Source organism: Schistocerca serialis, chromosome 6, assembly GCF_023864345.2.
Source record: "Schistocerca serialis cubense isolate TAMUIC-IGC-003099 chromosome 6, iqSchSeri2.2, whole genome shotgun sequence".
NCBI classification, from domain to species: Eukaryota; Metazoa; Arthropoda; class Insecta; order Orthoptera; family Acrididae; genus Schistocerca; species Schistocerca serialis.
In genome coordinates, this window is record NC_064643.1 from 685,692,737 (window position 1) to 685,710,009 (window position 17,273).

Genomic DNA, 17,273 nt, shown 5'->3' on the forward strand with positions numbered 1-17,273 from the left:
ATCTGAATAATTTCTTTTATTTCATCATACATTTCTTCAATTTCTTCGTCATCTGCAGAGCTAGTTGGCATATAAACTTGTACTACTGTAGTAGGCGTGGGCTTCGTATCTATCTTGGCCACAATAATGCGTTCACTATGCTGTTTGTAGTAGCTTACCCGCATTCCTATTTTCCTATTCATTATTAAACCTACTCCTGCATTACCCCTATTTGATTTTGTGTTTATAACCCTGTAGTCACCTGACCAGAAGTCTTGTTCCTCCTGCCACCGAACTTCACTAATTCCCACTATATCTAACTTCAACCTATTCATTTCCCTTTTTAAATTTTCTAACCTACCTGCCCGATTAAGGGATCTGACATTCCACGCTCCGATCCGTAGAACGCCAGTTTTCTTTCTCCTGATAACGACATCCTCTTGAGTAGTCCCCGCCCGGAGATCCGAATGGGGGACTATTTTACCTCCGGAATATTTTACCCAAGAGGACGCCATCATCATGTAATCATACAGTAAAGCTGCATGCCCTCGGGAAAAATTACGGCTGTAGTTTCCCCTTGCTTTCAGCCGTTCGCAGTACCAGCACAGCAAGGCCGTTTTGGTTATTATTACAAGGCCAGATCAGTCAATCATCCAGACTGTTGCCCTTGCAACTACTGAAAAGGCTGCTGCCCCTCTTCAGGAACCAGCATATAGGAAAGTCAAAACAACCTTCGATGAAATTAAAAGCAAGGGCACTAACATTAAGAGTGCACTGCACTGGGAATTCCACTGTTAAATGCAGAGGAGAGAGCGGATAGATGGAGACAGTACACTGAAGGCCTCTATGAGGGGGAGGACAGAAGAAGAAACAGGAGTCGACAGGAAAGAGATAGGGGGTCCATTATTAGAATCAGAATTTAGAAGAGCTTTGGAGACTTAAGATCAAATAAGGCAGAAGGGATGGATACCATTCCATCGGAATTTCTGAAGTCGTCTGGTGGCGGAAGAGGGGGGGGGGGGGGGAGGTGGGAGCGGAGTGGCAACAAAACGACTAGAGGCTTAGTGTGTTCCGAGACTGGCGATATACCATCAGACTTTTGGAAAAACATCATTCACACAATTCGGAAAACAGCAAGAGCAGGCAACAGCTCATGTCTCCAAGCCGCTGACAAGAATAGCACACAGAACACTGGAAAAGATGATTGACGATCTGATAGACGACTATAGGTTGGCTTTAGGAAAGGTAATGGCACCAGAGAGGCAGAGCTGACGTTGCGGTTGATAAGGGAAACACGGGAAAACAAAAGAAGAAAAAAAAAACACGTTCATAGAATCTATAGACCTGGAAAAAGCGTTCGACAGTGTAAAATGGTGCTAGATGTTCGCCATTCTCAAATAGGGTAAGCTGGAGGGAAAAATGGGCGGTATACAATACGTAAAGGAATAAAGAGGGAACAATAAAGCTGGAGGGCGAAGTGCTCGGTCTGGAAAATATATAAGACAGGGCTGTAGTCTTTCGCCCCTATTGTCCAATCTACACATCGAAGAAGCAATGGTGGAAACAGAACAAAGGTTCAACAGTGGGGTTAAAGTTCAGGGTGAAAGAATATCAATGATAAGATTCGCTGATGACATCGATGTCCACAGTGAAAGAGAAGAAGAATTACATGATCTGCTGAATGGAATGAACTGTCTAGTGGGTACAAAATATGGATTGAGAGTAAATCCAAGAAAAACTAAAATAATGAGAAGTGTCAGAAATGAGAACAGTGAGAAACTTTACATCAGAATTGGGGATCACGAAGTAGATGTCGAAGGAATTCTGCTACCTCAGCAGTATCGTAACCCGTGATGGACGGAGCAAGGAGAACATAAGCAGGCTAGCACTGGCAAAACGGGCATTCCTGGGAAAAGAAATTCTACTAGTATCAAACACAAGAATTTCTGAGAATGTACACAGGTAGTCAAACACGGTCTGTGGGAAAACTGGAACAGAAGAGAATCGAAACACTTGAATTTGGTGCTGCAAAAGAATGTTGAAATTAGGTGGACTGATAAGGTAAGCACTAAGGAGGTTATCAGCAGAATCGGCGAGGAAAGGAATATATGGAAACCAGTGTTAAGTAGAAGGGGCAGGATGATAGGACATCTGTTAAGATATCACGGAATAACTTCCATGGTACTAGACAGAGCTGTAGAGATAAGCACTTTAGAGGAAGATAGAGATTGGAATACATTGTAACGTTCTAAGTGTAACTTTCTTTAATAAAAATGTGAAATGGCTCTGAGCACTATGAGACTTAACATCTGAGGTCATCAGTCCCCTAGAACTTAGAACTACTTAAACCTAACTAACCTAAGGACATCACACACACCCATGCCCAACGCAGGATTCGAACCTGCGACCGCAGCGTCCAGACTGAAGCGCCTAAAACCGCTCGGCCACAACGGCCGGCGAATAAAAATGTGAAATAATAAACTTTACGATTATGCTGAATGAAGTCTGATCTGTGGAATGAGTACAGAACTCTAACTGTCGTGTTGCGTGTTGTAACTGCAAGTGGTGTGCTTACTTACGAATCGATTGGGACAACTCCCAATACCAATAAAGAAATGCAGTTACTACACAATACATTCAGCCCCTTAGGCACTGAATCTTCTGGCCCTGTTCAAAACTGATAAGTTCGGTTCCTATGCACATAACAAATAAATTGTCTTACCTCTGGAGTAGCAAAGGTGGAACGCGATAGATTCTGGTCTCCCATAAAAAAAATGTAAATGCTAACTACAGGCTCAGCAGTGGGCAATGCTAGCCATAATACTTGAAATGCACATGAAATTAATTTGGCTGATAAACGAGAACATTTAAGAAAATCCAACTTCTTTAAGAAATATATGACCTGGACTGGGAGGCGGTACTGATTATGGTGATTTACTAACACTCACTTCTTTTTAGCAAAATTATATTGCAAGTTACGTTGGCTTTTCAAAAACATCTGACAGCTGAAGTTACATTACTCACAACTGATTCACAAACAATGAGATTTAAACAGCAAGTATTATATAACTTCATCAATCCAACATAAATGCAAATCATCAAATTACACATAACCCTGTTAACAAATCTTAAAAGCATTACAAAAATGAAATATCTAACGAGCCTTTTTTTTTTCAAAACCGCTTACGTACATTCTGGGGTTACTCAACAATTACAAATTATCAGCCAACTCATCTATACTAACGCGATGACAAAAGCAGAAACCACAATTATTTAACATGTTTACCTTATTTCCATGAAGACGTCTGCTTCCATGTTCAACAATATTGACATACCTACATTAATCTAACTCTTGGTGGCTTCACACAACACACCACAAAAACTGCCTACTCCATCATCTTTCCCTCACAGACAGCTCTCTCTTATTCCAACACTAGCTGCGTAGTATCTTTGGCTCTGCGATCGCGCACTGTCAGCGATCCGCATTATCAAGCCTATCAGAGACATTCATCGTTATAGTATACTAGTTTCATTTTAATTTTTCAATATTGTTATCTTATTCTGGTGCCACATACAAGTGTGCCCCAGTATACTCCTTTCAACATCCGCCGAATAATTGAGGACGTAGATTGCAAGCGCTACTCTGAGATGAAGAAGTTGGCGCAGGGGAGCAATTCATGGCGGACCGCATCAAACCAGCCAGAAGACTGATGACTCTTCATACAGCACACAGAGGCTTACCGAGACTGTCTCTTCCCAACCGCCTTTCGCGAGTGGAACAGGGAAGGGGGGAATCAGTTAGTGGTAGCAGAGAGTACTCTCCGCTACACACTGTTGGGGGTTTCGGAGTATGGTGCGGATGTAGATGAGAAGTGGAAACACACTACTGACTCCTCGAAATCAAGTTTACAGGCAGTCCTCCTCCATAAAGGTAATAAATATGCTTCAGTTCCAGTCGGATACTCGCTTAACAAGAACTGGACTTACGAAACAACGCGAGATTTGATCATTTTCTTACACTATGATATGTGTAACTGGAAACTGTGTGTAGACCTGAAAGTAATAGTGCTATGGACTGGTATGCAACCAGAGTACACGAAGTACTGCTCCTTTCTGTGCTAGTGGAACAGTCGCAACAAGAAAGGACATCAGGTACGTAAAGAGTGGCCTACTCAAACGCCTGTGTAAAATGAGTGTGTTTGCAAACCCTGAAGATGTATATCGTCTACGGCTGTCTTTTAAAATGACGTTAATGGAGATATATATAAAAGCGCTGGGCAGAAAAAAAGAGGCAACTCTTGCACACCTGAAGACAAAGTTACCCAATGTCAGCGGTGCAAAGATTAGAGGGGAGAGGCTGTGTATTTATTGGCCCCCAAATACGACAGCTTATGCAAGATACAAGTTTCACCCACTCGTTAAGTGAGGCTGATGAAGGTGCATGACATGCGTTCAAGTCAGCGAGTACGCACTTTCACGGAAATCACAAATGGCTATAAAGAGGCTGTGAATAACATAAAATGTTTCCAGGGAACAAAGTGTCATGTCACCAAAGCCACATTTCCTTCACTGCCATCTTGAATTTTTCCATCAGAACTTCACGGATACTAGTGATGAACAAGAGGAACGTTTCCACAGAGGCATTGTAGTAATGGAAATGAGGTTTGTAGGGCGGTGCAACTGCAATATGTCGGCAGAATATTGTTGGTCCCTAGTTAGACACACTGCAGAATACGAATACGTAAGAAAACTTCGAAAATGTCCTCCTAAACTTATCCTTGGATGAAATATTTGTTTTTCCAAGGTTTCAAAATTATCTACTATTCGAACAATGAAACTCTTACTTTTGGAATACCGTACGCGATATGAAATTTTTATTCCCACATCCCACCTCCTTATAACCATGACAAGTGAAAAACTGTAGTTTTATACGGAGGGCAGACAGAAGCGTTAAGCGTTAAAATGAACTGTACACTGTTCTTTGTGTCAACTGTTGTTTAAGCAATATAATTTAGACAGCGCATCTTGTCTCTGTTTTTTATGCATCTCACTAATGTTTACACTTCTACATAAAAAGCAGAAAATAACCTAGATGTAGGGTCACGTCATCTGAGGGAGAGAAGCTTTTGTTGCTGTGAGATCCTAGTCCGCGTCTGGGACTATGATAACCTACACAATAGTGTAGCAGATGGGGCGGTTGCAGCCCTTGAGCCTTGCTCACTCGTGAACAGCAACGGCTATGGCATTCTATAAATGCAAATTCTTTCCTGTCTTCTTAATATCAGTCCTCTTAAAGCTCGCACGAGGTTAAATTCCACTTTTACTTATTTAAAGCTGCAACTCTGTTAAAATACTAAGAACCACATAAGCTATGTTATGCACGTGTGCAATTCAATATTTAAAAACTACGAACTGTCTTATTCACTTGGTGGCACGTCAAATGCCGGCAGCAAGTAGAATGAAATAAAGTAATTTTTTTTTTATATATACTGAATCAGTACTTACCTCTTATAACCGAAAATTACTGATGAGTAGCTCTCACTTTTATAATGTTCATTTAAGTCGTTGCTGGTTTTATCATCAGACGACGTGGACTATTCAAACCTCATCAAATGTGGGGACAATAAAGTACAGACAGGAGATGCATAACCGTTAAACCGTCGATTTCAGCGTATAGCACCATAAAAATTTCGAAAGTAGACACGAAGTGCTTTTCCATTTTTGCACACCACATAAGAAATTAATACGTTGCTCGTTTGACACTGACACCACACGTCTGCAGCATTCCATTCCATTCACGCAACAGATACTTTCTACTAAGAATACTCAACAGCTATTCCTGTTTACATAGATTAGTCTATTATGCGCAGCTGAAAACAAAATGCCACGATCATCTACTTACATATTTATTTTATTGTCACGCAGTCTTGAGTCAACCAAATCCCATTACTTTAAGGCGTACAGTGATCTTTAGTGTGTAAATTCTAACATATATTCATGAAATAACTTTTGATACAAGTCTGACTGGCAGAATGAAACATCGATGGCTTCGAACAAAACATGTAAAGCAAAATAATATGTTTCTTAGCTCCTTAGGTAAGACAGTTTGTACACATCTAGATACCCTGGATAAAAATTATCTAACACACTGAGTCTTTCTGTGTATTTATTCCTTAATGAGAGAGGCAAGTTATAGCTCAATCGCGAGCGACAAGTTAATTCTAACTTGCTTACTGTTACGTTACACGAAAATACTTTTATATAATGCACAACTACCAAAACCTCTGGTTGACATTAAATTTAAAAGTACCCTATCATTCATACATGACAACATTTACCTCTGGACACAGAAATAAAGGAGACAACAGGTCTCACCCCTCGCGATTATTTCTTGTGCTCTTTACGCTGCATATCAAGTCATATGACAATAACGGGAAATTGGCTTGCTTGGGTACTAGTTCATTCCTTGTTTGTGCATGTGGTTTGGATGGTTGAAACCGTGCGCTACAATACAAACTTTGATTTTGATGGTTAATATGTAACCTGCATGTTGCTTACGTGCATAAAAATACATCTACATTATTGGATTTAGCGCTGCAATTGCAACCTAATTTTTAAGATTTGTTTGTTTCCTCTCAATCCCACCATCGGTATCGTTTCTTCAGAACGCTTTTTTTTTTTTTAATCTCATCGTAACAGCAAATTTCTAACCGTTCGGAAACCAATTAAAGCAGACTGGTGGTTTGATTTCATGCAACCCTCTTGCCGTTACGTCTGCCAAGTAATGATTACCACATGAATCATTTCTATTTCTCTACCCCCCTCCCCCTTTACCTCATCATAAGCTGTACGCTTCAATTGAAGACCTTGAAAGATGCCGAAGTACTCTCCTTCGTTTGCAACAAATTTTACAATGATTCTGACTGTAAAGAATTTTCTGGGTAACGTTTAACAAGATACTGCCTGTATTGCTGTCACGATTTGGTTAATTCTATATTCTGCAAAAATATTTGCACTATTTCGGGTTACAATAGCTCCCCATCAAAACGCAATGAGTGATCTTTATCTCCAGACAACAGTTAAATAATTGGTGGTGTGGCGCAACTTTCAAAAAGTTCGTCACTGATCATGCGCCGAAGCATTGAAATCTCCAAAGGCGAACTGTCTCGGGTTTCATCACAACATTCATGTAACACACCATTCTACTGACAAACTAACCGGGACACTTGTTAGCTTCAATGACACCCAACCGAATCCTTTTTATTTTGTAGAATAAACCGAGATTTTTTATGAAAGCAACTGCGTTTTATGGAACTCAATTAGGACCGTAACTTCCAGTTATAGTACGACAAATATTAGGCGATACACAGGAGAATAAAGGGGATCTAATGTCAGAGTCAAATATAGACGCGGTCAACGCCCAGCGCTCAGTTACCTGTGTTCCGTTGTGAAGTTCCTGCAGCTAGCTAGCCACTCCTTAGATGTTGCAATGTTCCTTTTTTGCTTTTCACAGTAAATAAAACGGACACTTACAGTATTTGACGCACTTGTGTAACGACTAAACGGACGTTTACCGTATCACTTCAACACAATAACTTCATTTCTTGCACTTGTATTCTCTTTTTGTTAAAACTTGTACCACTTCGAATTTAACACCACGCAACACACCGCCATACAATCCCACGCTGTGTTGGCAGAGCCATCTAGCGGTGGAATTCCAATTCTTGCGGCGGCGCGAGTCTTGCTGACAAAAGACTATCAAGGAAACATGCAGCGGTCAAGCGGAGCCAGTCCGTTATTTCGCACTATCAATTTCGCACAAAGCGGAAGATTTTGGCCATTCTCTATTATAAGACTCACTTAAAATGCTTTTGCCTATTGTAAAGTACCGTAACTAGCACGACAACTCCAGATCAGAAATACACTGACGACACAGGAGTACGGAAAAGTCTCAGCGGAATGGACTGTAGCGAAAGAAACTTGATATTGCATTTGCAGTGTTGCAGATAGAATAATGAAACAACTCAATGGCACAATTGTAGCACCGTAGATTGAATAATGAAAGGTTAATTGCGGATGTTGCCAAGGCTTCTGATAATTTTAAATTTGTCTTAAAATTACGGAACTAAAACTGGCACACTACGTAGAAGAGCAAATTCAGTTTGTTTCGGACCAAAGTAATGTGAAGAAACACGCGTAATTAAAGTGGCTACAAAATAAAAGAAGATTCGACGTAGTAAATATAACAGTGAATTCAAATACAGTCTCGTGTCCCAATGATTAACGAAGGTAGTGGATGAGGAAATTAGCGCGAACTTTTAAAAGAAAAGAGGATCATGGAATCATCCGGACAAATAAAACAATATAGTTCGAATATTTGTTTGTACTCAGATCAACGTCTTGCATCTTGCAACGTTACTGTCCGATTGAAGTAGCAGACACAGGTAATACTGTAGTTTCAAACCTCATTGTGCACTTGTGATACGCTTATGTGTACAGAAAATCATGAAAAACTTTTTTTTTTACTGCTTAGAGACAAAAATTACATCGCAGGAATGTTGGTAAAACAGAGCATTTTATAGGATAACTCTGTTGTCCATCCGTCCGTCCGTCAGTCTGTCTCTCTGTTGAAAGCACTTTTCCTCAGGAACGTATACACTTACAAGTTGGCAAGTAGTCAAGTCGACGGCCCCCAGGCGGTGTATAAAAAACGAAGGTGAGTCAAATGAAAACCTTAAATTTGTAATAACAAATCGAAATTTCGCGCCGTTATCCTGTAAGTTGGTAAGCTGGGTACAAACAGCGTGCAGAATGGCCTGTAGGTGGCAGCATAGAGCAGATGCACACATGCCGCCGCAGTATCAGTATGAAGATGGCCACCCCACTTGCGACTTGCACCAGGGAAGAACAGCGTTCTGTTATTCGGTTTTTACGTAGTGAAGGTGTGAAACCTATTGAAATTCATCGACGAATTAAGCTTCAGTGCGGTGATGCATGTTTGTCACAGCAGAAAGTCTACGAATGGAGTAGAAAGTTCGCAAATGGTGTGACTTCAGTGGAAGATGCTCCTCGTCCAGGTCGGGCACAACTAGTTGTGACTCCTCAGAACGTTGCAGCAGTTGAAGCCATAGTGAAGGAAAACCGCAGCGTGACATTGAATGACACTGCAGTATGTTTACAAATTAGTCATGGGTCAGCACACGACATTGTGCATGATGTGTTCCAGTTTCACTGTGTCTGCAAGATGTGTGCCACGGCAGCTGACTCCTGAAATGAGAGAACGACGTGTTGATGCTTGTGAAGAACTTCTTCGGCGCTTTGAACGAGAAGGTGATGGCTTCCTTGCAAGAATCGTTACTGGGGACGAAACCTGGGTTCACTTCCACCAACCGGAAACGAAGAGAGCGAGCAAGGAATGGCGCCATTCCTCATCACCAAAGCCAAAGAAGTTTCGAACAGAACCATCAGCAGGGAAGGTTATTCTGGCTCTCTTTTGGGACGAAAAATGCGTCATTTTGGAGCATTACATGCCTAGAGGGACCACTGTCACCAGTGCATCATACACAGATCTCCGAAAAAATCATCTGCGGCCTGCAATCAAATCAAAGCGACGTGGATTGCTGTCAGCAGGTGTCCTTTTGCGACATGACATTGCAAGGGTCAGTCTGTACAACAGTTGCAACAATCACAGACCTGCATTTTGAGTGTCTCGCTCATTCACCATACTCACCAGACCTTGCCCCAAGTGATTTCCAAATGTTTGGACCACTCAAAGACGCAATGGGAGGAAAGAAGTTCCGTTCTGATGAAGAGGTACGCCACGCGGTGCATGAGTGGTTGCGTGGACTACAAAAAGAATTTTTCCCTAAAGCAATTTCTGCACTTTGTAAGCGCTGGAGGACTTGCATTGAGCGTGGGGGAGATTATGTTGAAAAGTGATACAGCTTTGTACCACTTCTGCACAGTAAATAATATTTAAAAACAATATTTAAGGTCCAGAATGCGATTTTCACTCTGCAGCGGAGTGTGCGCTGATATGAAACTTACTGGCAGATTAAAACTGTGTGCCGGGCCGAGACTCGAACTCGGGACCTTTGCCTTTCGCGGGCAAGTGCTCTACCACCTGAGCTACCCAAGCCAGGAAGTTTCATATCAGCGCACACTCCGCTGCAGAGTGAAAATCTCATTCTGGAAACATCCCCCTGGCTGTTGCTAAGCCATGTCTCCGCAATGTCCTTTCTTTCAAGAGTGCTAGTTCCGCAAGGTTAGCAGGAGAACTTCTGTAAAGTTTGGAAGGTAGGAGACGAGGTACTGGCAGAAGTAAAGCTGTGAGGACGGGGCGTGAGTCGTACATGGGTAGCTCAGTTGGTAGAGCACTTGTCCGCGAAAGGCAACGGTCCCGAGTTCGAGTCTCGGCCCGGCACACAGTTTTAATCTGCCAGGAAGTTTGAATATTTAAGGTTTTCATTTGACTCACCCTCGTAGAAGCTTCTAAGTCAACTGCAGTAAAAAGATACGGCCATTTATACTTTGACACTCGAAAACTCACTCATCAAAACATACTCTGAAGAGCCAAAGAAACTGGTACACCTGCCTAATATAGTGTTCGGCCCCTGCGAGCATGAAGAAGTGCCGCAACATGACGTGGCATGGATTCGACTGTCTGAAGTAGTTCCGGAGGGAGTTGACGCCATGAATTCTGCAGGACTGTCCATTAATCCGTAAGAGTACAAGGGGGTGAACAGCACACTGCAAGGCATCCCAGATATGCTCAACAGTGTTCATGTCTGGGGAGTTTGGTGGCCAGCAGAAGTGTTTAAACTCAGAAACGTGTTCCCGGAGCTACTCTGCAGCAATTCTTGACGTGTGGGGTGTCGGGTTGTCCCGCTGGAGTTGCCCAAGTCCGTCGTAATACACAATGGATATGAATGGATTCAGGTGATCAGACAGGATTCCTACGTTCGTGTCACCTGTCAAAGTCGTATCTAGACGTATCAGAGGCCCCATATCACTCCAACTGCACACCTCTCACACCATCACAGAGCCTCCACCAGCTTGAGCGGTTCCCTGCTGACATGCAGGCTCCATTGATTCATGAGGTTGTCTCCATACCCGTACACGCCATCCGCTCGATACAATCTGAAACGAGACTCGACTGACCAGACCAGGCAACATGTTTCCAGTCATCAACAGTCCAATGTCGGTGTTGAAGAGCCCAGGCGAGGCGTAAAGCTTTGTGTCATGCAGTCATCAAGGATACACGAGTGGACCTTCGGCTCCGAAAGCCCATATCGATGATGTTTCGTTGAATGGTTCGCACGCTGACACTTTTTGATGGTCCAGCACTGAAATCTGCAGCAATCTGCGGAAGGGTTCCTCATCAGTCGTCGTTGGTCCCATTCTTGCAGGATCTTCTTCCGGCCCCAGGGATGTCGGAGATTTGAAGTTTTACCGGATTCCTTATAATCACGGTAGACTCGTGATATGGCCGTACGGGAAAATCCCCACTTGATCGCTGCGTAGGAGATGCTGTGTCCCATCGTTTGAGCGCCGACTATAGCACCACGTTCAAACTCTTTTAAATCTTGATACCCGTCATTGTAACAGCAGTAACCGATCTAACAACTGCGCGCCGGCTGAGGTGGCCGAGCGGTTCTAGGCGCTACAGTCTGGAACCGCGTGACCGCTACGGTCGCAGGTTCGAATCCTGTCTCGGGCATTGATGTGTGTGATGTCTTTAGGTTAGTCAGGTTTAAGTAGTTCTAAGTTCTAGGGGACTGGTGACCTCAGAAGTTGAGTCCCATAGTGCTCAGAGCCATTTGAACCATTTGAACAACTGCGCCAGACCCTTGTTGTCTTACCTAGGCGTTGGCGAACGCAGCGCTCTGTTTTTGAATACGCATGCATCATTGCGCAAGATTGGAAGCCGTATAACATTAACTCACAACTACAGACTGCACTCAGAACGGCAGAGCCTTGGCTGGTGAAATGGCGTCGACAAGTGCGAAGCCGTTCTGTTCACTAGAAGACCGAAACTACTGCGCAAACATCAGCACTGCAACCCAATAACACTACATGCACGCTCAATACGTTTCCGCGAGCAGGTCAAATATCTCGGTGTCTGGCTGGACCGGAAACTACTCTTGGAGCACCACATTCAACAAAGCAAACGCGAGGCTCAAACAACTCTACCCTATGCTTAACAGGCGTAGCACACTCAATAGGAGGGTGTCTAGGTCCATGTACATGACACTTATTCGACCCCTGATGACATCTGGGGATACGCTGCGCCCACACGCCTGCGCCGTCTGCAGCTCATACAGAACAAAGTACTCAAAATCATAAGCAACGCTCCGCGCTACACACGCATCGCGGACCTTCACCGGGAATACCGGCTAGATACTATCTTGCAGGTATTCCAAAAACTCTCCACACGACTGTACAATAACACAAGACACTCGCGTAACCCGTTTCTCCTTTCCGGGTAACTACGACCACAACCATAGGTGGAAACATAATAGACCAAAGACACTATTGGCAAGAAACTAAACATCTATGGTCCATAGCACGCTAACACGACAGTATTGGCGAGACCCTGCAACACAGATACTACTGGTAACCCCAGATGCTCGACCCGCCGAAAAACAGGCAGTCGTAGGGAAACCGTACTATGCACAGCAACACACACCCCCTGCACTGTGAGCCGATCTATGACCGATCGCACACTAATGTATGATGACCTTGAACTGTTACAGGGATGTAGCAACTGCAGCAAGCCCTACAACGAGCTTCCACAACGACAAAGGTAACGATGCACGATACCTCGCACTAGCATAACGACACCTTGCATGCACTGTCGCAGATAGCAAGCCGCTCCTGCCCTTACTACCCGTCCTACTGTCGCAGAGGTTTTTCTCCCTTGGCGCTGGCCTTACCACTTTTTTTTCCTCTGCTCTTACAACCGCTACCCTTCGATCGCTTTCGTCCACTTTCTATCTCCTGATGGACCATGTTAATGAGTAATCTTACCCAGACGCTTGGACAGCGTCCCAGCCCGCATCCTGTTATACGGAGGTGAGAGTAGAACTTTTGGTTTGGTCACCACGTTGGTGTGGACTTGGAGGGGCCCCATCCTTTAAAGCCTACAACAGTTTCTTTGGCGCTTCAGTGTATAAGCTACTTTCTGTTGGCTTGTTGTTGTTGTTGTGGTCCTCAGTCCTGAGACTGGTTGCTGTGCAAGTTTCTTCATCTCCCAGTACCTACTGCAGCCTACATCCTTCTGAATCTGCTTAGTGTATTCATCTCTGGGTCTCCCTCTGCGATTTTTACCCTCCACGCTGCCTCCAGTACTAAATTGGTGATCCCTCGATGCCTCAGAACATGTCCTACCAACCGATCCCTTCTTATGGTCAAGTTGTGCCACAAACTCCTCTTCTCCCCAATTCTATTCAATACCTCCCCATTAGTTATGTGATCTACCCATCTAATCTTCAGCATTCTTCTGTAGCACCACATTTCGAAAGCTTCTATTCTCTTCTTGTCTAAACTATTTATCGTCCATGTTTCACTTCCATACATGGCTACACTCCATACAAATACTTTCAGAAACGACTTCCTGACAATTAAATCTATACTGGATGTTAACAAATTTCTCTTCTTCAGAAACGCTTTCCTTGCCATTGCCAGTCTACATTTTATATCCTCTCTACTTCGACCATCATCAGTTATTTTGCTCCCCAAATAGCAAAACTCCTTTACTACTTTAAGTGTCGCATTTCCTAATCTAATTCCCTCAGCATCACCCGCCTTAACTCGACTACACTCGATTATCCTTGTTTTGCTTTTGTTGATATTCATCTTATATCCTCCTTTCAAGACACTGTCCATTCCGTTCAACTGCTCTTCCAAGTCCTTTGCTGTCTCTGACAATTACAATGTCATCGGCGAACCTCAAAGTTTTTAATTCTTCTCCATGGATTTTAATACATATTGCGAACTTTTCTTTTGTTTCCTTTACTGCTTGCTCAATATACCGATTGAATAGCATCGGGGAGAGGCTACAACCCTGTCTCACTCCCTTAACAACCACTGCTTCCCTTTCATGTCCCTCGACTCTTATAACTGGCATTTGCTTTCTGTACAAATTGCAAATAGCCTTTCGCTCCCTGTATTTTACCCCTGCCACCTTCAGAATTTGAAAGAGAGTATTCCAGTGAACATTGTCAAAAGCTCTCTCTAAGTCTACAAATGCTAGAAACGTAGGTTTTCCTTTTCTTAATCTTTCTTCTAAGATAAGTCGTAAGGTCAGTATTGCCTCACGTGTTCCAACATTTCTACGGAATCCAAACTGATATTCCCCGAGGCCAGCTTCTACCAGTTTTTCCATTCGTCTGTAAAGAATTCGCGTTAGTATTTTGCAGCTGTGACTTATTAAACTGATAGTTTGGTAATTTCCACATCTGTCAACACCTGTTTTCTTTGGGATTGAAATTACTACATTCTTCTTGAAGTCTGAGGGTATTTCGCCTGTCTCATACATCTTTCTCACCAGATGGTAGAATTTTGTCAGGACTGGCTCTCCCAAGGCTGTCAGTAGTTCTAATGGAATGTTGTCTACTCCCGGGGCCTTGTTTCGACTTAGGTCTTTCAATGCTCTGTCAAACCCTTCACGCAGTATTATATCTCCCATTTCATCTTCATCTACATCCTCTTCCATTTCCATAATATTGTCCTCAAGAACATCGCCCCTGTATAGACCCTCTATATACTCCTTCCACCTTTCTGCTTTCCCTTCTTTGCTTAAAACTTAGTTTCCATCTGAGCTCTTGATATTCATGCAAGTGATTCTCTTTTCTCCAAAGGTCTCTTTAATTTTCCTGTAGGCAGTATCTATCATATCCCTCGTGAGATAAGCCTCCACATCCTTACATTTGCCCTCTAGCCATCCCTGCTTAGCCATTTTGCACATCCTGTCGATCTCATTTTTGAGACGTTTGTATTCCTTTTTGCCTGCTTCACTTACTGAATTTTTGTGTTTTGTCCTTTCATCAATTAAATTCAATATTTCTTCTGATACCCAAGGGTTTCTACCAGCCCTCATATTTTTACCTACTTGATTCTCTGCTGCCTTCACTACTTCATCCCTCAGAGCTACCCATTCTTCTTCTACTGTATTTCTTTCCCCCACTGCTGTCAATTGTTCCCTTATGCTCTCCCTGAAACTCTGTACATCCTCTCGTTTAGTCAGTTTATCCAGGTCCCATCTCCTTAAATTCCCACCTTTTTGCAGTTTCTTCAGTTTTAATCTACAGTTCATAACCAACAGATTGTGGTCAGAGTCCACATCTGCCCCTGTAAATGTCTTACAATTTAAAATCTGGTTCCTAAATCTCTGTCTTACCATTATATAATCTATCTGAAACCTTCTAGTATCCGTTGGCTTAGAGTCATGAAATTTAGCAAGTAGCACCATAAAAGTAAAGAAAAAAATCCGAAAATTGATAATTTGTCTCACATCATACAAAAGAAATATTTTTTTTCATTTGTTGCACGACTTCAGTATGCCCGCCAGTTAAAAACCTTTTTTCTCAGGAACAGCTTGACGTATCAAGTTGAAATCTATAGAACATAATAAGGTCTAGAGTCCCTTGGCTGTGGCTCTGAGCACTATGGGACTTAACTTCTGTGGTCATCAGTCCCCTAGAACTTAGAACTACTTAAACCTAACTAACCTAAGGACATCACACACATCCATGCCCGAGGCAGGATTCGAACCTGCGACCGTAGCAGTCGCGGGGTTCCGGACTGAGCGCCTTAACCGCGAGACCACCGCGGCCGGCCCCTTGGCTGTGTAGAGAGCTTAGGCATATAAGGCAACGCACTCAAAAGATACGGCCATTTATGTCACGTATTCTGATACTCATAAAACTCACTAATCGAAACCTGTAGGCTACTTCACGTTGGTCTAGAGTCATGATATTTGGCCACAAACAAGGTTTCACTGTGCAAGCAAAGGAAAAAAAACAGAGAATTGTTAATTTCTAATTATATCACACGAAAAATTTTTCTTTTGTCATTTGTTATCCATCTTTAAACTTACAATTAATACATTCGCGGGACCGATATCTTGCCAGTAACAGTTTCAATAGCAGGCAAAAATGGTTCGAGGCTCTCGACCCCTGGTACGGGAGAGCTGTCTGTCTAGGTACAGATAATTAAGTTTGTAGGAACTCTCAGAGAGCTACTCCTACTCGCAACTGCACAGTTTTTTTCCCCGAGATTTACGTTAATGTTTCTCCCGAGCCGTCTCGAAGCGTTTGGATCATTAATCGTCGCTCATTAAGGCACTGCCACTTAGTTTTTCGTTGGGTGTGGTAGTTTTGTTTAGCAGGCGACAAGATTACGGATCTTATCCTCTCTGATGGACGCAATTCTCCCTGCTGTCCAAACTATTCGTAATTCTCTCGTTCCGCTGATACGTTGTTTAACAATACTATTCGGCACCGTGGATTTTTTACACCACAGTACTAAGAAAATATAGCTGGGCAACTCCTGACACTGTCCTTCTGTCTCAAATTGCACACGAAGTGGGATGCATCTGGTGAGGTGGATTCCCTCTCCGTAGATTTCCCAAACTTGCCCGACACTGTTCTGTTCCACATCGTGGAGTATTAGCCGAGATACGATCATAGGCAGTACATCGCGAGTATGAGACTGATTCGAGGAATGTTTGACTAACAGAACCCAGTGCGTTATACTGGACGGCGAATGTTTCACAGAAAGGAAAGTAATCTCGGGTCTTCCCCAAGCAGGCGTAATAAGATCCCTAATATTTCCAACAAACACAAACTATTTATCAGACAGGATCGGCAGCGCTGCGAGATTGTTTACACTGACGATGCTGGTGTGTACAGGAGAGTAACGTCACTGGACTATAGCAAGAAATTGATGAAAGATTAGCCGGTCTGTGTGGCCGTGCGGTTCTAGGCGCTTCAGGTTGGAACCGCGTGACCGCTACGGTCGCAGGTTCGAATCCTGCCTCGGGCATGGATGTGTGTGATGTCCTTAGGTTAGTTAGGTTTAAGTAGTTCTAAGCTCTAGGGGACTGATGACCTCAGCAGTTGAGTCCCATAGTACTCAGAGCCATTTTTTGATGAAAGATTTAGACAAAATTTCCACTTTGTGTAATGAAACATCGATAAGTGTAAAATAATGCTTATGACGAAGAGAAAGAACCGTATAGTATCCGATTTCCAGATAAGAGGTAAACATTTTGCGAAGTTCGCGTCGAGTAA

The 17,273-nt window shown here is 43.1% G+C and overlaps 1 protein-coding gene across 1 annotated transcript in view; it reads right to left on the reverse strand.

Annotated features, from left to right (window-relative positions):
* Window positions 1-7,649, reverse strand: part of LOC126483609 (CD109 antigen) — an 847,818-nt gene extending 840,169 nt beyond the window's left edge. Inside the window, exon 1 of the mRNA XM_050106646.1 lies at window positions 7,415-7,649. The gene's annotated coding sequence lies outside the window, so the exon portion shown is untranslated. The remainder of the gene's footprint in view (window positions 1-7,414) is intronic.
* Window positions 7,650-17,273: the final 9,624 nt, after the last annotated feature.